At 46.0% G+C, this 25654-nt stretch overlaps 1 protein-coding gene across 1 annotated transcript in view; it reads right to left on the reverse strand.

Annotated features, from left to right (window-relative positions):
* The window catches only part of LOC112445115 (melanoma antigen preferentially expressed in tumors-like), a 40455-nt gene extending 31930 nt beyond the window's left edge, over nucleotides 1–8525 (reverse strand). The window contains exons 1-2 of the mRNA XM_059883589.1: nucleotides 6321–8525; nucleotides 5030–5146 (exon numbers count right to left, since the gene is read on the reverse strand). The gene's annotated coding sequence lies outside the window, so the exon portion shown is untranslated. The remainder of the gene's footprint in view (nucleotides 1–5029; nucleotides 5147–6320) is intronic.
* Nucleotides 8526–25654: the final 17129 nt, after the last annotated feature.

Genomic DNA, 25654 nt, shown 5'->3' on the forward strand with positions numbered 1-25654 from the left:
TCCATTGTGGAGGAGATCAGCCCTGGCATTTCTTTGGAAGGAATGATGCTAAAGCTGAAACTCCAGTACTTTGGCCACCTCATGCGAAGAGTTGACTCATTGGAAAAGACTCTGGTGCTGGGAGGGATTGGGGGCAGGAGGAGAAGGGGACAACAGAGGATGAGATGGCTGGAGGGCATCACTGACTCGATGGACGTGAGTCTCGGTGAACTCCGGGAGTTGGTGATGGACAGGGAGGCCTGGCGTGCCTCGATTCACGGGGTCGCAAAGAGTCGGACACGACTGAGCGACTGATCTGATCTGATCTGATACTGTGATAAAGTGGGACTTATTCCATTAATACAAGGCTGGCTCTGTATTAGGAATTTCATTCATATCATTCACCACGGTAACATATTTAAAGACAAAGACCCTGATGTTGGGAGAGATTGAAGTCGAAACGAGTAGGGAGCAGCAGAGAATGAGATGGTTAGACAGCATCACTGACTCAATACACATGAATCTGAGCAAACTCTGGGAGATAGGGGAGGACAGAGGAGCCTGGGTTGCAAAGAGTCAGACGTGACAATAGCAACTGAACAATAATCATATGACTATCATCACAGATGCCAAACCAATCTTTGGGAAACTTCAATAGGCATTCATGTTAAAAAAGAGAAAACTGAAGAAATAGGAATCAGGGGTGCATTATTAACATGATAAGAGCTATATAAGTAGTTCCTCATGCAAATACTTTATTTAGTGGGGGAGTACCAGAGGTTTTCCAATAAGGTCAGGAATAACAAAAGTATGCCCACTATATCGCTCCTGTTCAGTCTTCAACAGCAAGCACTAGTCAGTTGACTAGAGAAACCAATAAGATTTTTAAGAATGGACAAGAAGATGTAAAGCCACCTCTATGTCCAGGTGATATCATCGCACACCTGAAGAGTCTTATAGAAACCATGACAAATTAACTAAAACAAAGAGAATTCAGCAAGGTAGTAGGATATAAAGTTACATACAAATATTATTAGTCTTTGTTTTACATACACACACACACACACACACACACACACACAGCTGGAGGACATGTTTAGGAGAGAAAATCCCATATACAATGGCAATAACAAAGAGTAAGCGTATAGAAATAAACTTAATGAGAGCATCTATACAAGGATAATTTGTAAACACTCTTGAACAACATAGAAGGAAACTTGAATAAGTAGGAAGATTTTCAAAGACCTTAGATAGAATAACTCAGCACTAAAAAGATATTGATTCCCTCTAAAGTTATGTATACATTGAATATAATGTCAAAAATATCGGCGAACATTTGCATGGAGTTAGACCAATGGATAATTTAGTTCATATTTAAAAAAAAAAAAAAACACGTGCAAGAATAGCCAGGATACAAGTAAAAAAGGAAAACCTATGAGTGAATAGGGAGAAGGCAATGGCACCCCACTCCAGTACTGTTGCCCGGAAAATCCCAGGGATGGTAGGCATCCTGGTAGGCTGCAGTCCATGGGGTCGCTAAGAGTCAAGACAGGACTGAGCAACTTCACTTTCACTTTCCACTTTCATGCATTGGAGAAGGAAATGGCAACCCACTCCAGTGTTCCTTGCCTGGACAATCCCATGGACGGAGAAGCCTGGTGGGCTGCAGTCCATGGGGTCACACGGAGTCGGACACGACTGAAGCCACTTAGCAGCAGCAGCAGCAGCATGAGTGAATAGTAATCATATCAGACATAAAAGCACACTATAAAGCTCTGAATTTATACCACTTGGGTACCAGTACAGGAATAGACTAATAGGCCAGTGGCATAGAATAAAAATCTCAGAATAACACCAATTATAGTTGGGGATTTTAGTATATGATCCAAAGGCATGTAAAATCACTGAGGCAAAGATGAACATTCAATAAATGAGGCTGGAACAATTGAGACATTAAAAAAAAAATCAGTGCAGATCCATGACATACCATCCACAAAAATAAACTGTAAATGGGTTTAGGAATCTAAACAAAAAAATGCAACCATAACAAAATCTTGAAGAAAATATGGCAGAATTTTTCTTCAATATCAGCATTGGGAAAGGCTTTCTAACTGTGACTGAAACTTCCAGAGGTGATTAAAGAAAAGAACATTCTATGTGACTAAAAAGATTTTTTTTAATGTATGGCAAGTTGCGAAGAGTGGACTCATTGGAAAAGACTCTGATGCTGGGAGGGATTGGGGGCAGGAGGAGAAGGGGACGACAGAGGATGAGATGGCTGGATGGCATCTCTGACTCGATGGACGTGAGTCTGAGTGAACTCCGGGAGTTGGTGATGGACAGGGAGGCCTGGCGTGCTGCGGCTCATGGGGTCGCAAAGAGCTGGACACGACTGAGCGACTGAACTGAACTGAAGTGAAGGTGAAAGTGGCTCAGCCATAACACAACATAACTACAGATGCATTTAACATTTGGGCCAACAATCCTATTGCTGGAAATGAAACTGGAAGAGACATTACCACCAACACAAAAATGCGTGTACACAGGGTTATTCACTGCAGCATTGTTTGTATTAATCATTACGAAATGTTGAAAACAACTGAAATGCCCCTATGCTGCTGCTGCTGCTGCTGCTGCTAAGTCGCTTCAGTCGTGTCCGACTCTGTGGGACCCCAAAGACGGCAGCCCACCAGGGTCCCCGGTCCCTGGGATTCTCCAGGCAAGAACACTGGAGTGGGTTGCCATTTCCTTCTACAAGGCATGACAGTGAAAAGTGAAAGTGAAGTCACTCAGCCGTGTCCGACTGCTAGGGACCCCAGGGACCGCAGCCCACCAGGCTCCTCGGTCCATGGGATTTGCCAGACAAGAGTGCTGGAGTGGGTTGCCATTGCCTTCTCCGGAAATGCCCCTATAGAAGCCAGTGTAATCTAATGTAGCTATAAAAAAGAATGAAGGAGTACAGAATAAGGAGTTTTTTTTTTTTTTAATGAAATGCTGTTTATTGAAAAAGGAAAAGTGCAAAGAAGCTTTAGAAAATGCTATCTTTCATTTAATAATCAATGGAACATAAGAAAACCCATATGTATCTATTCATTCGTGTAGAGTACATACAGGAAAGATTCAACCAGATAACCAGATTGGTTATCTACAGGGGGATTGTGGAAAAGAAATGGGGAATGCGAAGGGGGTGGAAGACATGGGGAAAGAATCATACTCCTACAGTATGTGTGTTTGTGTAGCCCTGAGTCTGAATCACAGTAGTGTTTCACATACCCCAAGATTAAGTGAAACATTAAAATGAACTAGGATATGGGGGGAGAGGGCAAACTCAAATTAGAAACACCAACAAATTAGCCTAAATATACTACAAATGAATGTCTTAACCACAAGAGAAGGAGTGAGGAGGAAAATAGCTAAGCTAAGCAACTTGGGCAAACAGTACTTTGATTGCATCCTTTGAGGCTTAAGATATAAACAAGTGTACACAAACACAAGTCATCAGAACTGCTTCCAACAGGTGCGTGTTTTGTGTTCAGTCATTAAGTTGTACCCGACTTTTTGCGATCCCTGTCTCTGTAGCACACCAGGTCTCCCCATCCTTCACTATCTCCTAGAGTTTGCTCAAATTCATGTCCATTAGGTCGGTCATACTATCTAACCATTTGGTAGCATTTCTGTAACTACATCATGTATAATCAGGTGTGAACAAATAAGTAGATACTGAAGATAAGGAGAGCCAGGTGAGACAAAGAGGTTACAAAAAAGACTAGAGTGGATGGTTGATGTATCGCATAAACCATCACAATATTGTAAACTCATTATCCTCCAGTTAAAATTAATTAATTAATTAATTTAAAAAAAAGAAGTACCAGTGTGAGCTCCTGGCTTTCACTATCTACAGAAATATCTAGAGAAATTCCAATGTATCTGGGAGCATAAGTATATACAGACAATATATTTCCTTCATTTACCAATGGAAAAGGAAGACCTAGCTGCAAGGAAACCCCAGTAGCAGCAATGAACATGCAGGGAGATATCAGTTACTAAATGTCATTTTCCAACGAAAGGAAACATGGGTTTTGGCAGAAGTGTTCTGATTTCAGGGTCATGGTGGGGAAAGAAAAACACAAGATGAACAGGAATACCTTATAATGCCAGCAAGGAAGTACACAGAAAAGAACCATGTCATGCTCAAAGAACACACACCCCACAAGAAGGAGTTCCTAATCACCAAAGCTGGAAAAATGCAAGAAACTAAATAAGGATATAATTTGATTATAAGTCAGAATATAACAAAGTTATTCACGACTCAATATTGACATAAAGAATTTGATTACTTATTTGATTTGGTAATTAGAAATGCATTCTATAAAATTTTGTAATTTGAAAATTTATAAAAATATGAGGGAGAAAAGACAGCTCTACAGAATTCCAACGAACAAATATGGTAGGAATAAGGAAACAGAAAGTCACCTTTTAGTCATATTTGTTGTAGGCCAAATCAACAGATGAATTTTAAAAGCAGTGAATAAAAGTCTGAGAAGAATCCTATCCCTCTTTTTGGCTCCGAGCAAGAATTCCCCTAGCCCAGGAGCAGCCTTATCATAGGAACCGGCGACAGGGTCTGCTTGCCCCTATCAGGTTTTGGTTCCCCACCAGTCCACAGAAGTATTCAAACAAGCTAATCACATCCTTCCTTGAGAACCAAGGGTCACCACCATCTCTTGTTACCACAGGTAACCTCCCACAGCCCTGCTTGTTCATTCTCTTCCGGAGCATGACTCCCCTGAGGCTCGACCTAGCCAGTAGTATCCTCTTCCCTCAGGCAGTGAGTGAACAGTACTGAGAAGCTGCTGTGGGTAGCACCTGTCCAGTGTCAGGTGTGTATGTTCAGCAGCCACCCCCAGATCCCTATGGTAGAAATCACTCCATCACCATTAGAACGAAGGAGAGGAAATAAAACAGGTATTATTGCCAAAAATGTGTAACTTTCATCTAATCCTAAGAAAACACCAGACAAACCCAAACTGACAGACATTGTATAAAATACCTGAGCAGTATCTCCAAAACTGTCACCGTTGGGAAAGACCCAGAAAGCTTGAGGAATTCTCAGCGTGGGGGAGACTAAAGAGAAATGATGGCCAAATGTGGTATCCGGAATGGGATGCTGGGACAGAAAAAGGAGATTACCGGGATAAATGATAGAATTCAAATAAAGTATGTAAATTAGTTAATAGTACTGCATCAATATTAATTTTCAATTTTCATAATTTTTATATGCCTATGGAAGATGTTAACATTAGGGAAATCTGGATGAAGGTTTTCTATACTGTTTTTTGCAAACTTTTGTTAGGTCTAAAGTTACTTCAAAAAAACATTTTTTGAAAGATTCACTCACTGCTAAAAGGAAACATAACGATATCTGTGTGATAAATTGCTTCAGTATGGTCCGACTCTTTGCCACCCTATGGACTGTAAGCTACCAGGTTCTTCTGTCCACTGGATTCTCCAGGGAAGAATGCTGGAGTGGGTTTCCATGTCCTCCTCCACGGGATCTTCCTGACCCAGGGATCAAACCCAAGTCTCTTAGGTTTCCTGCGCTGGCAGGTGGGGCCTTTACCAGCTGAGCCACAGGGGAAGCCCCACGGTTATACTATAAATCTTACCTTTTAGTAATAGTTCAACCAATTGAAATACGGTCAGGAGGATGGATATAAAGATGGATAAATGTCCTGCCTCGTGATCCATTAAAAAACTATTTCAAAGTGGTTTGAAAGTGAGAGTGTTAGTTTCTCAGTCATGTCTGACTCTTTGTGCTTCCATGGACTGTAGCCTGCCAGGCTCCTCTGTCCATGGGATTCTCCCGGCAAGAATACTGGAGTGGATTGTCATGTCCTGTCTAGAGGGCCCATTAATATAAAGGAAAGTGCAACCATTTCCAAGGTGTAGATGAATATTTATCTGCTCCTGGTGGCTCAGACGGTAAAGAATCTGCCTACAATCAAGGAGACCTGGGTTCGATTTCTGGGCATTATCAATACGAACCACAAAAATAATTAGATGCAAACAAATACGATTTTTTTAGAGGAGCGCAACACGATCGAGGGATTTTATTTTATTTTATTGGATCGAGGGATTTTAAAGAGAGCAAGAAATGATTAACCACAAAATTGAAGCTAATCACAGGTGAGGGAAGAGGGTTACTCAGAGGGTGGACAGGAGAGTTGGCCGGCGAGCAATTCAATCCATTGCCTTTCTTATTAATCCCCAAACTTTGGTCCTAGGTAATTTCATTTATATCAGTAGAGACAGAGTTTGTAGAAAGAATACCGTTGAGATACCTGACTGGAAGAAGAGTCGGAAAACAGTCGAGACGTCCAAGACCCGAGCAGTGGCAGCGCGTCCCTCCCTCTCCACAGGCCGCTGCCAACAAGCCGCAGCGCTGGAGGCTACTGGCGTCCTAACGGGTCCTCGCCAGAAGAGCACTTGGATTGGTCTAGCTCACGTCACATGCCACCCACTCACTCAATCAGCTAGGTACCGGGAGGCGGGGCCAAGTTCTAGACCCGCCCACATAGCAGAGAGGCTTATGGGTGAGAAGGTTCCCCTCAGGCGCCAGCGCCTCGGCTCTAGAACCCCTTGGGTGGAAAGCTGGGCACAAGGTCTCTCTGTGTGGCCTAGATACCGCCTGGTCAGGGTTTCTGCCAGGCCAGGACTCAAACTCAGAGAACTGATGTCCACATCGATGGGCTTTGCAACAGAGACTGAACTTAAAAACAATTGGCCCCTTATCGAAAAAGAGGCTTCTCGGGTGGCGCTAGTGGTAAAGAACCCGCCTGCCAATGCAGGAGATGTCAGGGTCCAGGTTCGATCCCTGGGTCAGGACGATCCCCTGGAGGAGGTCACGGCAACCCACTCCAGTATCCTTTTTGTTTGTTTGTTTTTCAGTCCAGCATTCTTGCCTGGAGAATCCCATGGACGAGGGGCCTGGTGGGCGACTTAACACTTGATGAAAAAAGCCATCAAACTTTAGTGTCCACAGGGCTCTCCTACGGTACATAAGGTGTTGAGTCCACACCAGATAGGGAAGAAAGTATTCTGGCCTCTGTGCAGTAAAGCCAGCAAAGCAGTGACGTTGACATTTGACAAAAGCAGCATAAAGGAGAAAACTGCATGCATTCTAAGTTGCTTCAGTCTTGTCCGACTCTTTGTGACCCCATGAACTGTAGCCCATCAGGTCCCTCTGTCCAGGGCATTGTCCAGGGAAGAATGCTGGAGTGGGTTTCCATGTCCTCCTCCACGGGATCTTCCTGACCCAGGGATCAAACTCAAGTCTCTTAGGCTTCCTGCATTGGCAGGTGGGGCCTTTACCAGCTGAGCCACAGGGGAAGCCCCACGGTTATACTATAAATCTTACCTTTTAGTACGGTAATTTTAGTTTAACCAATTGAAATACGGTTAGGAGGCTGGATATAAAGATGGATAAATGTTCGTGTCTCGTGATCCATTAAAAAACTATTTCAAAGTGGTTTGAAAGTGAGAGTGTTAGTTTCTCAGTCATGTCTGACTCTTTGTGCTTCCATGGACTGTAGCCTGCCAGGCTCCTCTGTCCATGGGATTCTCCCGGCAAGAATACTGGAGTGGATTGTCATGTCCTGTCTAGAGGGCCCATTAATATAAAGGAAAATGCAACCATTTCCAAGGTGTAGATGAATATTTATCTGCTCCTGCTGGCTCAGACGGTAAAGAATCTGCCTACAATCAAGGAGACCTGGGTTCGATTTCTGGGCATTATCAATACGAACCACAAAAATAATTAGATGCAAACAAATATGATTTTTTTAGAGGAGCGCAACATGATCGAGGGATTTTATTTCATTTTTTTGGATCGAGGGATTTTAAAGAGGGCAAGAAATGATTAACCACAAAATTGAAGCTAATCACAGGTGAGGAAAGAGGGTTACTCAGAGGGTGGACAGGAGAGTTGGCCGGCGAGCAATTCAATCCATTGCCTTTCTTATTAATCCCCAAACTTTGGTCCTAGGTAATTTCATTTATATCAGTAGAGACAGAGTTTGTAGAAAGAATACCGTTGAGATACCTGACTGGAAGAAGAGTCGGAAAACAGTCGAGACGTCCAAGACCCGAGCAGTGGCAGCGCGTCCCTCCCTCTCCACAGGCCGCTGCCAACAAGCCGCAGCGCTGGAGGCTACTGGCGTCCTAACGGGTCCTCGCCAGAAGAGCACTTGGATTGGTGTAGCTCAGGTCACATGCCACCCACTCACTCAATCAGCTAGGTACCGGGAGGCGGGGCCAAGTTCTAGACCCGCCCACATAGCAGAGAGGCTTATGGGTGAGAAGGTTCCCCTCAGGCGCCAGCGCCTCGGCTCTAGAACCCCTTGGGTGGAAAGCTGGGCACAAGGTCTCTCTGTGTGGCCTAGATACCGCCTGGCCAGGGTTTCTGCCAGGCCAGGACTCAAACTCAGAGAACTGATGTCCACATCGATGGGCTTTGCAACAGAGACTGAACTTAAAAACAATTGGCCCCTTATCGAAAAAGAGGCTTCTCGGGTGGCGCTAGTGGTAAAGAACCCGCCTGCCAATGCAGGAGATGTCAGGGTCCAGGTTCGATCCCTGGGTCAGGACGATCCCCTGGAGGAGGTCACGGCAACCCACTCCAGTATCCTTTGTTTTTGTTTTTCAGTCCAGTATTCTTGCCTGGAGAATCCCATGGACGAGGGGCCTGGTGGGCGACTTAGCACCTGATGAAAAAAGCCATCAAACTTTAGTGTCCACAGGGCTCTCCTACGGTACATAAGGTGTTGAGTCCACACCAGATAGGGAAGAATGTATTCTGGCCTCTGTGCAGTAAAGCCAGCATAGCGGTGACATTGACATTTGACAAAAGCAGCATAAAGGAGAAAACTGCATGCATTCTAAGTTGCTTCAGTCTTGTCCGACTCTTTGTGACCCCATGAACTGTGAAGCCCATCAGGTCCCTCTGTCCAGGGGATTCTCCAGGCAAGACAGCTGGAGTGAGAGGCCATGCCCTTCTCTGGGGAAGGAGAAAACTGCCGCCCCTTTAATAGCAAGGGGCATTCAGGGTATTTGTGTCCAACCTTCTCAGCCTGCAATGTGGGAGACCTTGGTTCGATTCCTGGGTTGGGAAGATCCACTGGAGAAGGGATAGGCTACCCACTCCAGTATTCTTGGGCTTTCCTTGTGGCTCAGCCGCTAAAGAATCTGCCCAACAATGTGGGAGACCTGGGTTCGATCCCTGGGTTAAGAGGATCCCCTCGAGAAGGGAAAGGCTGCCCACTCCTGCATTCTGGCCTGGAGAATTCCATGGACTGTATAGTCCATGGGGTCACGGAGAGTCGCACACAACTGAGCAACTTTCACTTTCACTTTCTCCCTGAAATCCTGATTCCACTGTTGGTTTCTTATTCTCTTCCCAGTTGTTTAAAACTTTTCAGAATACAATACATTTTATTTATATGCTCTTTTTCTAATTTGGCCATCTCCTTCTGGTGGACAAATATAAATTCCTGGAGGGCGGGAATCTTTGTTTATTTGTTCATTAACATATCCTTATAGTAATGCTTGGTATAATGTATACTTCAACATTTGTTCAATGAATTGTTCTCCAGCCATACTAGCCTATTTTTTGTGCCTCTGACCCTAACTCTAACTCAGCAAGCATGTTTTCACACCATTATGTATTTTCCTGTAACAACTTGCCCACAGATGTTCCTATAACCACCATCCTTACTAGGTTCACTTCTCTGCTCACCTCATTAGCCAAGGCTTACTTTTCTTCATGACACCTAGCATTTGATCCTAGTTTTTCTGAGTATGTTTCGTTTCTCTGATTTGTTGCTGTTTCTACTTTGCTTTAGTTTAGGTTTGCTGTTTTTCTGTTTTCTTTTCTCAACATTTCTTTCTTATACTCTTTTAATTGCCGCTAAAGAAGTAAACCATCCATGACTGTTTTAATTTTTGCCATATAATGCCATCTTTCAGTAGATGGGGGTAATGGCATTAAATATCTTAAACTGGATCCCTGGTTTCATGACTTTACCACTTCAGATCAGATCAGTCGCTCAGTCGTGTCCGACTCTTTGGGACCCCGTGAATCGCAGCACGCCAGGCCTCCCTGTCCATCACCAACTCCCGGAGTTCACCGAGACTCACGTCCATCGAGTCAGAGATGCCATCCAGCCATCTCATCCTCTGTCGTCCCCTTCTCCTCCTGCCCCCAATCCCTCCCAGCATCAGGGTCTTTTCCAATGAGTCAACTCTTCACATGTGGTGGGCAAAGTACTGGAGTTTCAGCTTTAGCATCATTCTTTCCAAAGAACACCCAGGGCTGATCTCCTTCAGATTGGACTGGTTGGCTCTCTGGAACTCTCAAGAGTCTTCTCCAACACCACAGTTCGAAAGCATCAATCTTTGGCGCTCAGCCTTCTTCACAGTCCAACTCTCACATCCATACATGACCACAGGAAAAAACATAGCCTTGACTAGATGAACCTTTGTTGGCAAAGTAATGTCTCTGCTGTTGAATATGCTATCTAGGTTGGTCATAACTTTGCTTCCGAGGAGTAAACGTCTTTTAATTTCATGGCTGCAGTCACCATCTGTAGTGATTTTGGAGCCCAGAAAAATAAACTCTGACACTGTTTCCAGTGTTTCCCCATCTATTTCCCATGAAATGGTGGGACCGGATGCCATGATCTTTGTTTTCTGAAAATTGAGCTTTAAGCCAACTTTTTCACTCTCCACTTTCACTTTCATCAAAAGGCTTTTGAGTTCCTCTTCACTTTCTGCCATAAGGGTGGTGTCATCTGCATATCTGAGGTTATTGATATTTCTCCTGGCAATCTTGATTCCAGTTTGTGTTTCTTCCAGTCCAGCGTTTCTCATGATATACTCTGCATATAAGTTGAACAAGCACGGTGACAATATACAGCCTTGATGAACTCCTTTTCCTATTTGTAACTAGTCTGTTGTTCCATGTCCAGTTTTACTGTTGCTTCCTGACCTGCATACAAATTTCTCAAGAGGCAGATCAGGTGGTCTGGTATTCCCATCTCTTGAAGAATTTTCCACAGTTGATTGTGATCCACACAGTCAAAGGCTTTGGCATACTCAATTTAGCAGAAATAGATGTTTTTCTGGAACTCTCTTGCTTTTTCTATGATCCAGCGGATGTTGGCAATTTGATCTCTGGTTTCTCTGCCTTTTCTAAAACCAGCTTGAACATCAGGAAGTTCACGGTTCACGTATTGCTGAAGCCTGGCTTGGAGAATTTTGAGCATAGTGGTACCATAAGCTCCATGACCTTGGCCTGGCACATTAACACTTCCAAGATTTCATTATCCATCTTCAAAAGGATAATGGCAATTGATATATTTCTTGACTGTTGATAGGCTTCCATTTAGATAATGCATATATAGGGCTTAGCAGAACACTTGACAGTGATGATAAATGGATGATTATTGTCATGATCATTGACTGTAGGCTATCAGAATTGGGTTTCAAGAGATCTAGGCTTCTTCCTAGTCTCTGTTGCTTAAAAATGTTTTGCAGTTTCCATGAAGTTACCTTTAAGCACACTGTGCTTTAGATTCTGCTTCAGTCCAAAAGAATAATAATGCCTGTCAATATTGTTTCTCATTAGTAGTTTAAGGAAAGTCTAAGTTTTTAACTCATCTCAAACCTAGTCACTTTTTTAATGGATAATGGTTGGTTGAAGTGCTTCCAGTGTCCAGACAAATTTCTAAGGAACCCCAGGCAAGGATAATGAAAAATCATGTTCTCTATTGCTCAGAGGAACAGACATTAGCCCAGCCTAATGTCAGTTTCTGCCCAAAGAATCCTGAGCAGAAAACAACTTAGAGGAACCAATTCAGGTACCACATGTACAGACAGTAACTAGGCAGATTGCAATGAAAATGCATTTAATGTCTTCCTCTAGATGGACCCACTCTTGGGTGAAGATAAGAACAACAGAAACTTTTGAAAAGGAGAATTTTAAGGTAACTATTTTCCTCTCATATCCCCTATAAGAATTTTGAAAACTGGCTTCTCATATTTTTAATTTGTAAAGGATGTAGTTTCTAGAATATCGTAGATATATCAGATAAATGTGTTTTACATATCCTTTTTCTAAATCTTTGTACTACAAGTGTAGTTCACTCAGTTTATGAAAAATGTTCAGCATATGACTGAACAATTGGAAATCTAGTTCTCACTGAAAATTTTCAATTATTAATAGCATTATAGTTTATAAGTAAAAGTCTGACTTCATTTTTCAATTTCAGTAAATGTGTGAATTACACTCTATAGTATCTTCCTTCTGAATTCCAAATCTAATATTGCTCAATGGATAATAAGATAGAAAGCAAGGTAGAAGAAGCCCACTTTTAAGTCTAAAATCTATCTCCCAGGTTTCAGTAAGAAATGCACTGTTGTTGTGTTCTATAATTTCCACTTGTTTCTTTCTCTTCCACTTCTTTGCTGAGATTTTCAATTTTTTCATTTGTTTAAAGAGAATTTGTAACTACTTGATAATTACTTTTATGATGGTCACTTCAAACTTCTTGTCATTATTTCATCATTATTCACATCAGTGTTGGCATCTGTAGAATGTCTTTTATTATTCAAGCTGTGATTTTCATAATTCTGGGTACTGTGATCTCTATCATATCCTGGGCATTTTGAATACCACATTCTAAGACTCTGGACCCTATTCATCTGTACTTTTGTACGATTCTTGGGTGCAACACACAGTGATGTAGGCTGTACCTTCAGGTTCCTGCTCTGATTCCACCCTAGCAAAAGTGGATTGCTGACTCATGCTGCCTCAGTGGTAGCAACCACCCACCTCAGCCCTGCATACCATCCCAATCAATGAGAGGCACCAATTCACAGTCCTTCTGTAGCCTCATAAAAGGAGTATAAGTTCAGTTCCCCTCTAGGCAAGGCAGACCCCAGGGAAGGGGGAAGGGAATGGCAGACTGAATAATTTGTGAAGAAAATAATCAGGATTACATTAATGGAGGCAGAAGTAGTATTTGACAAAATCCAACAGCCATTCATAATAAAATCTCTCTCAACACACTGGGAATAGGGGATAATTACCCCCAACTTAACAGACTCAAGGGTAGGTGCAGAGATCAGCAATGTTTGTAAGAGTCAATGATGAATGTAGGCACTCACCAGAGGTAACAACTTGGAGAAACAATCCCAGATAGCACAGTCAAAAACCAAAAATAGAAAGAAGTGATTGACAGCTCAGGGTTGTGAAGCCTCTCGCCCTCAGTCTCTCCATCTTCCCTGTCCTTTCTCCCCTGGGTAGCTCCCTCCCAGGCTGTCCAAACTCCCTTCTCTTGTGCCACAAGGACAAGCACTTCAAATCCAATCTGCAGGCCTTCCTCCCCTCACTGCTTTTGTTCCTCCAGTACCCAGTGAAGGCTGTGGAGAGAAGAGGGAGTGGGGGGATGGAAGGCCAAGGCTTTTCTACCTCACTGGAGGTCCAGCACTCTGTCAAGTCAAGACAGACCTCAGGGGATGGCCCAGGAGGCTGTGAGAGGGAGGTGAGTTGTGGTGGGGCTCAGGAAGGAGGGAGGAAGATGAAGACAGAAAGAGTGGAGGGAGGAGAGGAGAGATGAGACATAGGGGTGTAGAGACAAGGGAGAGAGAGAGAGGGAAGGGAAGGGAAGGGAAGAGAAGGAAGCTCTACCATGGCAAAAGTCAGAGGAGAAGGGAGAAGAAAGGGGAAGCAGTGCCCCTGCTGTAGCCCTTTCCTTCCCCTTCCCCAGAACTGAACTTCCCCAGCCCAGGCACTGTTCTTCCAACTATGCACATGTTGGACTAGGGGTCACTGGATGCTGGTTGAAGCTTTGTCACCTGTGTGAGCTCACTCAGACTTGGCCATGGGAAACAGAAGAGCCATAGGGATAGATCATCCCCAGAAGGAATAAAGGGACTGGTCCTGGCTCAGTGTGGGGCTGAGGGTCTTTGGCCTGCCCTTATGATTACCACTTTCTCTCCTGATGGGCCCTGTGCCTGTCTGAGTTGGATATTTCTCTGAGGAATCACACCTGTCTCAGGCTACCTGGGGTTCCTCTGGAGGACAGGCAGGATGATGTGATGAGTGCAGGGAGGGATGGGCAGTGTCCCCCGAGAGGCCTGTCCTGCAATCTCCTCTAACACCTCTGCCAAGTTGGAGAAAGGAAAAGAATGAAAATGTTAAATGTCTGGCCATCTATTCTACTTGCTGACATGTTGCAGTCATACTGAGGGGGCCCATGTGGACATCACTCATTGCTGTGTGTCCATCTCGCTCCTGGTGGGATGAAAGATGTATATCAAAACTGTTCTGAACAAGTCCCATGCTTCTCTGAGTAAACACGCTGGGGTTTGCTCTTCTTGGAAACAAAATACCTTGATCATTGTAATCTGATTTGGGAACAATACATAAATGCTCCAAAGGCCAGAACAAAGTCCTAGGAAAATATCATACATAATGAAGTAGAATCACTGATTTTTATTTTTTTCTTTTTTATTTATTTTAATTGGAGACTAATTACTTTACAATATTGTGGTGGTTTTTGCCATACATTTACATGAATCAGCCATGGGTGTTCATGTGTTCCCCATCCTGACCCTCCCTCCCACCTCCCTCCCCATCCCATCCCTCAGGGTCGTCCCAGTGCACCAGCCCTGAGCACCCTGTCTCATGCATCAAACCTGGACTGGCGATCTATTTCACATATGATAATACACATGTTTCAATGCTATTCTCTCAAATCATCCCACTCTCGCCTTCTCCCACAGAGTCCAAAAGTCTGTTCTTTACATCTGTGTCTCTTTTCTGACTTTTAAAAGCTAAAATGAAGTATTGTACAGTTCTAAAAATGTTGGAAGACCTCACTATGGTTTATTTTCTAGGATATGAGAGATTGGGAGGATCCATAGCCCAGGAGAAAGCAAGTACAGTGGGAAGGACTTGGGCTGAGGGTCTGATCTATGTTAGTTTGAGCTCTGCCTTTGTCATGCTGGGTCACCTGAGAACATTCACTTAACACCTCTAACCCTTCAGTTCAGTTCAGTTCAGTTCAGTTCAGTCGCTCAGCTGTGTCCGACTCTTTGCGACCCCATGAATTGCAGCACGCCAGGCCTCCCTGTCCATCACCAACTCCCGGAGTTTACTCAAACTCATGTCCATCAAGTCGGTGATGCCATCCAGCCATCTAATCCTCTGTCATCCCCTTCTCCTCCTGCCCCCAATCCCTCCCAGCATCAGGGTCTTTTCCAATGAGTCAACTCTTCGCATGAGGTGGCCAAAGTATTGGAGTTTCAGCTTTAGCGTCAGTCCTTCCAATGAACACCCAGGGCTGATCTCCTTTAGGATGGACTGGTTGGATCTCCTTGCAGTCCAAGGGACTCTCAAGAGTCTTCTCCAACACCACAGTTCAAAAGCATCAATTCTTCGGCACTCAGCTTTCTTCACAGTCCAACCCTCACATCCATACATGATCACTGGAAAAACCATAGCCTTGACTAGACAGACCTTTGTTGGCAAAGTAATGTCTCTGCTTTTCAACATGCTATCTAGGTTGGTCATAGCTTTCCTTCCAAGGAGTAAGCGTTTTTTAATTTCATGGCTGCAGTCACAATCTGCAGTGATTTTGGAGCCCCCAAAAATAAAGTCTGACGCTGTTTCCACTGTTTCCCCATCTATTTCCCATGAAGTGGTGGGACCAGATGCCATGATCTTCGTTTTCTGAATGTTGAGCTTTAAGCCAACTTTTTCACTCTCCTCTTTCACTTTCATCAAGAGGCTTTTGAGTTCCTCTTCACTTTCTGCCATAAGGGTGGTGTCATCTGCATATCTGAGGTTATTAATATTTCTCCTGGCAATCTTGATTCCAGCTTGTGCTTCTTCCAGCCCAACATTTCTCATGATGTACTCTGCATATAAGTTAAATAAGCAGGGTGACAATATACAGCCTTGCCGTACTCCTTTTCCTATTTGGAAACAGTCTGTTGTTCCATGTCCAGTTCTAACTGTTGCTTCCTGACCTGCACACAGGTTTCTTAAGAGTCAGGTCAGGTGGTCTGGTATTTCCATCTCTTGAAGAATTTTCCACAGTTGATTGTGATCCACACAGTCAAAGGCTTTGGCATAGTCAATAAAGCAGAAATAGATATTTTTCTGGAACTCTCTTGCCTTTTCCACGATCCGGCAGATGTTGGCAATTTGATCTCTGGTTCCTCTGCCTTTTCTAAAACCAGCTTGAACATCTGGAAGTTCACAGTTCACGTATTGCTGAAGCCTGGCTTGGAGAATTTTGAGCATTAATTTACTAGCCTGTGAGATGAGTGCAATTGTGCAGTAGTTTGAGCATTCTTTCTCATTGCCTTTCTTTGGGATTGGAATGAAAACTGACCTTTTCCAGTCCTGTGGCCACTGCTGAGTTTTCCAAATTTGCTGGCATATTGAGTGCAGCACTTTCACAACATCACCTTTCAGGATTTGAAATAGCTCAACTGCAATTCCATCACCTCCACCAACTTTGTTCGTAGTGATGCTTTCCAAGGCCCACTTAACTTCACATTCCAGAATGTCTGGCTCTAGGTGAGTGATCACACCATCGTGATTATCTGGGTCATGAAGATCTTTTTTGTACAGTTCTTCTGTGTATTCTTGCCACCTCTTCTTAATATCTTCTGCTTCTGTTAGGTCCATACCATTTCTGTCCTTTATCAAGCCCATCTTTGCATGAAATGTCCCCTTGGTATCTCTAATTTTCTTGAAGAGATCTCTAGACTTTCCCATTCTGTTGTTTTCCTCTATTTCTTTGCATTAATCACTGCAGAAGGCTTTCTTATCTCTCCTTACTATTCTTTGGAACTCTGCATTCAGATGCTTAAAACTTTCCTTTTCTCCTTTGCTTTTTGCTTCTCTTCTTTTCACAGCTATTTGTAAGGCCTCCCCAGACAGCCATTTTGCTTTTTTGCATTTCTTTTCCATGGGGATGGTCTTGATCCCTGTCTCCTGTACAATGTCATGAACCTCTGCCCATAGTTCATCAGGCACTCTATCTATCAGATCTAGTCCCTTAAATCTATTTCTCACTTCCACTGTACAGTCATAAGGGATTTGATTTAGGTCATACCTGAATGATCTAGTGGTTTTCCCTACTTTCTTCAATTTCAGTCTGAATTTGGCAATAAGGAGTTCATGATCTGAGCCAGAGTGAGCTCCTGGTCTTGTTTTTGCTGACTGTATAGAGCTTCTTTATCTTTGGCTGCAAAGAATATAATCAAGCTGATTTCGGTGTTGACCATCTGGTGATGTCCATGTGTAGAATCTTCTCTTGTGTTGTTGGAAGAGGGTGTTTGCTATGACCAGTGCCTTCTTTTGGCAAAACTCTATTAGTCTTTGCCCTGCTTCATTCCGTATTCCAAGGCCAAATTTGCCTGTTCCTCCAGGTGTTTCTTGACTTCCTACTTTTGCATTCCAGTCCCCTATAATGAAAAGGACATCTTTTTTGGGTGTTAGTTCTAAAAGGTCTTGTAGGTCTTCATAGAACCGTTCAACTTCAGCTTCTTCAGTGTTACTGGTTGGGGCATAGGCTTGGATTACTGTGATATTGAATGGTTTGCCTTGGAAACGAACAGAGATCATTCTGGCTTTTTTGAGATTGCATTCAAGTACTGCATTTCGGACTCTTGACCATGATGGCTACTCCATTTCTTCTAAGGGATTCCTGCCCACAGTGGTAGATATAATGGTCATCTGAGTTAAATTCACCCATTCCAGTCCATTTAATATTCTAGAGGCATAATAAAATATACCCTGAATATTTTGTGCTGTGGTTCAAAGCTCAAAGATAATTTTCCTACTTGAAAGAAGAATTAGAAAAATGAAATATAGGTCTAAAGAAACTGTACAGAATGTAACCTGGAGAGACATAATGATAGAAAGTACCAAAAGAGAGTAGATGAGAGTTAAAGGAGAGGTGAATAAATCTAATACACATTTCATTGGAGTTCAAGAAAGAGAAGAATAGAGAAGTATTTGAAAAGATCATGATTGAGAAATATACAAAAGTAATAAAAGATATCAAATTGTTATAACCACATCAATGAGAGAAATAGTTTAAGGAAACTATACTGTAGAAAAGAAACATTTCATAATTATAAAAGGTTTGATTTGATAAGAATATATTAATAAAGCAATTCAAATTTATGCACTTCTTATCATAGGAGTCAAAATACATGCGGCAAAAATTGACAGAAGTAAATGGTGAAATAAACAAATACACAGTCACAGTGAGGTATTTTAACAGCTCACTGAATTACAAGTAAAACAGACCAAAAAAAAAAAAAAAATCAGTTAGATGGAGAAGTTTTGAACAACATGAGTGATAAAATTAATTCAGAGTAGAACACTACATATAACAACTGGGGCTGGAACATTCCAGAATATGCTTGGTCATAAATCAAGTGTCAAGAAACTTCAATGAGAGTAATACAGTCCACCCTGAATAGTTCATGTGAGGATTCAAAGGTAAGGGTGGTTTCTCTGCCCTTCCCTCATCCAATTATGAATCTCAAGATTTCCAACATTCTCCACGCCAGTTACTTCCCCTCTCTCCAAATATTTATCCTGAGAGGTATCAAAGGCAAACAAGGCAAAGCACTAGTTGCAAAGAGTTGGACACGATTGAGCAACTGAACAACAGCATATAGGAAGGAAGCCCACTGTGAATTGAACTTGTAAACTGTCCAGTGTGAACTGAACTTGAATCCCAGAAAAGAAGACTGGAGACATTTTTACAGATGGGTGAATGCTAAGGGAAAGTCACTGAGGGGTGTTTGAATGTGGGTGGAGTAGGGGGTTAGTTCCTATGATGCAGCTACTTGGATTTGCTAATTAGCACTTATGTGGGGCTTCCCTGGTGGCTCAGATGGTAAAGAATCTACTTGCAATGTGGGGGGCCTGAGTTCGATCTCTGGGTTGGGAAGATCCCCTGGAGAACAGAATGACTACACAGTCCAGTATTCTTGCCTGGAGAAATCCATGGACGGAGAAACCTGGCAGGCTACAGTCCATGAGGTTGCAAAGAGTTGTACCTGACTATAAGAGTAACACTTTCACTCTTTCACTTCTCTGGAAGAGAAATAGTCTTCTCTTGTATTCATGACCGGAAGCAGTGGTGTAAATTGAAACAATGTCCTCACTGAAGTTAGGCCCTTATCATTTCATAGGGACTGGGAACAACAGGGAGGGTTATCTCCCTGAATGTTTGCACTTCACAGAGATGATTCTCAGGTCCTTGAGGCAATGTTTTTATCCCAAATTGAAGAGAAAGGATTATAACTGTAAGATATCTAATTGCTCAAAGAGTGAGTACTGGGGAATATCTGTCTACTACCAAGTTTTAGATGGAACAAACAGCAAATTCTATTGTTAGCATTGAGCTTTTTCAAGGATATAATTAAAGCTGAGGAGGCGGGGCTGGGATTATCTCTAGGACATAGCCTTAAACTGCTAGAAGCCATGCTTGAGTTTAGTCAGGTCTTTTAGTGCAGAGATTTTGAAGGAGTAGTTAGGAACCTAGAGTTCTGCAAGACTCAAGGAATCACATGATTAGAGCCTTTCCCCTTCAGCAGAGGGAGGATTCTACATCAGCCATGACTTAGCCACAAGAGGAGAGGTTCCTCACATGTAATCATGGCATGTGTCTTAGGGCTCATTCAACCCACATCCTTAGAAGAGTGGAAAACAATCCATCTGAGCCGTTGTACCACCATCGTCTGTGTGAAGGGGAGTCCACTGGGTGTCCTGTGGGTTGGGGTGGGGAGGATCCCTCAATCCCACCTACCATATAGGGTCCTAAAGTCAAGACCTCATGGTGACTGACTCACCCAGTTTGGCTTGTGGGCAGTGACCATGTCTTCACAGAGTGTGAGGAGAGTTTGAGGGATAGGCAAACAGTCAAGGAAACCAAGAGTAGCCCCCACATCACCTTGTCAGGGCCACACAAGAAAGATGAGTCCTCAAAAGAAGTTCCTTTTCCAAGGAGAGAGAGGAGAGCCCTAGGGGCCAGAGGAAACTGAGCTCCCAGTTCTTACTGCCCTCCCCCCACCCTCACTTTGCTACCAGTGTAACACTGAGAGAACCCTTAGAAACCAAGCCACCCATGCAGAAGCAATTAGCTAGAATCAGGAGGCCTGGGGCCCAGTTACTTGGATCTACAAATCCAGGGAACCCTGAGGGCCTGCTGCATGCCAGGCCCTGTGCCTCCTGCTTCATATTCTCCTCCTTCTCGTGTTCTGATCAGGACTCTGATATGTAGAATCGCCAGGTCCTGGCCCTCTCTGAGGCTGCTGAAGCTTAATGAAATATAAGAGTTTGTCAGGAGTCATTCAGATGCTGCACGGAGATGCAGACACTGGGACTGAGCTCTACTGAATGAACATGATATCACCATGGATAGTTTTTAATAAACTCCCGCTGTCATATTATGGGATTTTTCTGAAGGATGATCAAAGTTGCAAAAAGAACTGAAAGTAGCTGCATGACAGTTCAGCCCATTCCAGGGAGGGCATACCAGGGACAGAAATAGAAAGCATAAAGGACATAGGAAGCAGAGCTTAGTGGTCACTGAAATAATAGTAGGGGGAAAAGTCATGCTGCTTCCTTTTGAAAAATGTGGACAATGTGGATGGATGTTCCCTGTTTGTCAGGGACAGAATTGGAACTCTGGAAGTCTCAGACCAGCTTACTTAACAAGGGAGAGGGAGTGAAGACAGGGCATCAGGCAGAACTTTCTGGAGTTTTCTGTATCCTAACAGCAAATTCTTCTTGAGTCTCTGTGACTTAAGAGAAGAAATTCATCTCCTGAATGAGCTAAAGAGAAATCTGCACAGGAGTTGTGAACATTTTGGATGATGGAAGTATAAGACAAAAATTACACACACACTGAATTAAACCTTCAAGAAAACCTAAAAATACATGTGAATGTTTGGTCAATTTATTATTATATATTTTCTAGTGTTTCACTCAACAGATTTTGCTAATTACAAAATATTAAACACTCTAAATGTGTATTTAGAAAATAAAGTCATTCTGCATCTTCCATCTATATGATTCCATCACCGTGACTCTTAGGTATCCAGTATTTACTAGGTTGGTGCAAACTTTCCAAATGTATTTGTCCTTGGCTCTTCCCTGGTGGCTCAGACAGTAAATCATCTGTCTACAATGTGGGAGACCTGGGTTCGATCCCTGGGCTGGGAAGATCCCCTGGAGAAGGAAATGGCAACCCACTCCAGGACTATTACCTGGAAAATCCCATGGACAGAGGAGCCTGGTAGGCTACAACCCATGGGGTCGCAAAGAGTCGGACACGACTGAGCGACTTCACTCACTCACTCAATGTGCTTACCTACCTAAAATACTTTAAAGTATTTAGGATGTCTGTATATTATTTTTAAAAGTTACTATCACATAAAATTTTCTTCAAACTGACTTTCTCACTTATTATATCTCCTAATTTTCTTTTTTAAGCTAATGTGATTTGGCATCTGTCTAGAGGTTTATTGTAGGGGTATTTTCCTTTTTAGGTGTATTATTTGTTGATCTCTTGTCTACTTTGTCACATTTATGTCATGGCATATTTAGTCACTCAGCCATGTCGGACTCTTTTGGACCCCATGGGCAGTAGCCCTGCCAGGCTCTGTTGTCCATGGGATTTCCCAGGCAATACTGGAGTGGGTTGCCATTTCCTTCTCCAGGGCCTCTTCCCAGTGGAAGGAAGGCTCTAACCCGGGTCTTCTGCATTGCAGGCTGATTCTTTACCACTTAGTCATCAGGTTCCCTAAGAGGGAAGCCTCCTCCCCCTATCAGGGAAGCACACCCCCCCTCCAGCCTGGGAAGTCCCCAGTTAGTAGTTGAAAAAACAGTGGGGAGAGGGCCGCAGAGGAGTGGGGAAAGCCTGACTAGGCCAATAGCAGGGCGGGGACCACCTTCAGATTGGCGCCACATGCACCACGGGAAGTGCAAGATGTTCCCCATGCTGGACATCCCAGAGGGGCACACCCAAAGACTGCTTGAAGCACGTGGAAGCTGCCGAGGGGGGCCGATCACAGAGGCCACAGCCAGGGCCTCTATGTAACTGTCTTCCTATCTTCTCTCTCGTGGGCAGCATTCCCAGGCATCTTCCACAAAGGCAGGGGCCACCATGTCTGCACTTAGTGGGATGGAGGGCCTGGAGGCCCTGAGAGGACACCCCCAGCAGAGCAACACTGGGGTAGCAGGGTGCGCAGGCCTTTGATTAGCAAGCCACACTCAGATAAGCCTAGCAGCTGGAGGAACCCCAGGGCCACAACCCCAGGGCAAAGGAAGTGTGAATGATCACTGCATCCTGTAATTCACATTAATTCTCACACCATTCTTCATAGATGCTGGAGCAGAGTGATCCACTGCGAAGAGTCCTACCAATTTGGTTTTTATTTCAGCCCCTCTCCCATCCCAAGAGAGACCCGCCCCTGGTGAGGCACATTCACCCAGGAGGATGCCCAGGAAGGAAACAGCAGACCTGATGGTCTGGAAATTTCCAGATGGGGCACCAGGCAGGGACCAGCAGGGGCAGCCTCTGACACTGCATTGGCGCTGGGGCCGGGGTGGGGGGCGGGGGGGGTGGTGCGGAGGGGTTTCCCTCCTCCCTCCAGGACGAGGGTCACAAGCAAGGGAACAAGAGGCTGTGGCCAAGCCAACAGCCTCCGGTAGCCCCCTCCCGACTGCTTCAGCCGCGGTGACCGTGACGAGGGGGCGCCACGGCCCTTTGGGGCGGTGGAATCTGGGGAAGAGACCCGTCTCCTGACTACCCGTGGGCCCGACCCCAAGGCGGACGGGCGGCCTCTCCAGGAGTCTTTAAACTTCCGCCCCAGGACAGGCTTGGTGACTGCAAAAGGCGAGGCAGACAAAGCAGGGGCGGAGCGCCCCACAGCCGCCACCCCGACTTGGACCACCAGGCTCCAGCTACAGACCGCCCGGGGCACGCAGGCTTAGGCGCTATGGGCCCGTGACTAGGGATCGCTGGGCGCTAGTCGACCGCCGCCCAAAGACGACCCCGGTCCCCTGGAAAGCAGGCAGAAACCCCTGGCTCCCCGATCGCCCCTTCTCTTTCCCAAACCCCGGGACCCTCCCCACGTCTCAGGCACCCTCCCAGCCACCAAGGGCGGAAGGGGAGGAGAGAGCAGGGCCACACGCGGGGAGGGCGAGAAATTGCCTAACGGACGGAGGAGAGGCCTGAGGCGCAGAGGGCGGGGAGAGGCGCTGGGCTACAGGCAGGCAAGCCACCCCTTCAGGGGAGCAGCCTGAGCCACGCCGCGTAGCCCTGAGGCTCTGCGCCAGATGCCCAGGAGGCTACGCGCTACGCGCCGGTCGGTCACAACCAGGGTGGGGGTGGGGAGGAGGTGTCGTAACTGGCCACAGAGACGAAGGAGCATGGAGGTGCTCGGCCCCACGGAACCCTCGGACCTAACTTCGAAGGACGTGACAGGGAGGTTGGATGGGAGAGACACGCCAGAGACGACGTCGCGCAACGCGGGGCGGGCGTTGCCTGGAACGGCCAGACCGGGTTCACGGTGTCCAGGGAGTAGGCGCACGGAGACGGGCGAGGGGGAAGCGAGGAGCTGCCTTCCAACCCGATTGCTTCACGACACCCCTTCTCACTGTCTTCCCTTTCAGAAGGCCACCAACTCTACTGCCGGCAGCCCAGGCACCCGGTCTCCTCAAGCGCGCGGACCGCCTACAGACGCCTCCTTCCCATCACGCATGAGGGCAGGCATCTACCTCAAAGGCGTGGGCCACTATGTCTATACTTAGGGGGAAGGAGGGCCTGGAGGCCCTGCGAGGGCATCCCCATCAGCGCAAACCTGGCCGGGGCGGGGGTTGGGGGGGCATGCATGTAGTGTAAAGTGGCGGGGGACTTGGATCAGCAAGCCACACTCAGATAGGCCTAGCAGCTGGAGGAGGCCCAGGACCACAAGTGCAACAGAAGTATGAATGATCACTGCATCCTGCAATTCACATTAATTCTCACAGCATTCTTCATGGATGCTGGAGCAGAGTGATCCACTTCTAAGAGTCCTACCAGTTTGGTTTTTATTTCAGGCCCCCTCCTACTCCAAGGAGAGACCCCCTGCTGGTGAGGTACATTCGCCCAGGAGGGTTCCTCTGGCAGGCCAAGCCAGAGGGAAACAGCAGACCTGATGATCTGGAAAGTTTCCAGATGGGACATCAGGCACCAACCATCAGGGGCTGTCTAGGACACTCCATCCTGAAGGAGGTCAGTCCTGAGTGTTCATTGAAAGGACTGATGCTAAAGTTGAAACTCCAATACTTTGGCCACCTCATGTGAAGAGTTGACTCATTGGAAAAGACCCTGATGCTGGGAGGGATTGAGGGCAGGAGGAGAAGGGGACAACAGAGGATGAGATGGCTGGAGGGCATACCGACTTGATGGACATCAGTTTGAGTGAACTCCAGGAGTTGGTGATGGACAGGGAGGCCTGGCATGCTGTGATTCATGGGGTCACAAAGAGTAGGACTGAACTGAACTGAACTGAAGGACACTCCATAGGCGCTGGGAGGGTGGGGGGAGTGCGGAGGCAGATTTCCGCCTCCGTCCAGGGAGGCCGGTCGCACCAGCGGAACAAGCGGCCTCAGCCAAGCGAACTGCCACCGGGTAGCTCCCACCCGACTGCCTCAGCCGGCGCCATGGCCCCTTGGGGCGGGGGGAATCCGGGGAAGAAGAGACCAGTCTCCTGACTACCCACGGGCCCGACCCCAAGGAGGACGGGAGACCTCCCCAGGAGTTTTTAAACCTCCACCCTAGGACAGGCTAGGTACCTGCGAAAAGCGAGGCAGCAAAGCGGGGGCAGAGCGCCCCACGGCTGCCGCCGGGCTTGGACCACCATACTCCATTCGCGACCGCCTGGGGCACGCAGGCTTCAGGCTTCGGTACTATGGGCCCGTGACTCGGGATCGCTGGGTGCTGTTCGACTGCCGCCCGACAACCCCAGTCCCCTGGAAAGCAGGCAGAACACCCTGGCTCCCCGATCGCCCCTTCTCTTTCCTAAACCCCGGGGCCCTCCCTGCACCCAGGTCTCAGGCACCCTCCCAGCCACCGAGGACGGAAGGGAAACTCCAATGGGCAGCGGGGCACAAGCTAGAAGGGCCACCCAGGAAGGCGAGAAAGAGCTGGACCGACGGAGGGGAGGCCCGAGATGCAGAGGGCGGGGAGAGGCGCTGGGCGACGTGCAAGCAAGCAGAACGCACAGGGGAGCCGTCTCCACCCCGCCGCATAGCCAGAAACACGCCAGAGGCTCCACACTGGTCGGTAGCGACGGGTGTGGGGGGAACGGGGTGTTGTAACTGGCCCCAGAGACGAAGGCGCGTGGGGGGGGGGCGGTGCTCGACCCCACGGAACTCTCGAACATAACCTCGAGGGACCTGGCAGGGAGGTCAGGCAGGAAAGACACGCCAGAGACGACTTCGCGGGATGCGGGGCGGGCCTCGCCTCGGCCCTCCAGACAGGGTTTGGGGTGTCCCGGGTGTAGGCACGAGAGGAAGACGGGCGGGGGG

This window comes from Bos taurus, chromosome X, assembly GCF_002263795.3.
Source record: "Bos taurus isolate L1 Dominette 01449 registration number 42190680 breed Hereford chromosome X, ARS-UCD2.0, whole genome shotgun sequence".
Lineage (NCBI taxonomy): Eukaryota > Metazoa > Chordata > Mammalia > Artiodactyla > Bovidae > Bos > Bos taurus.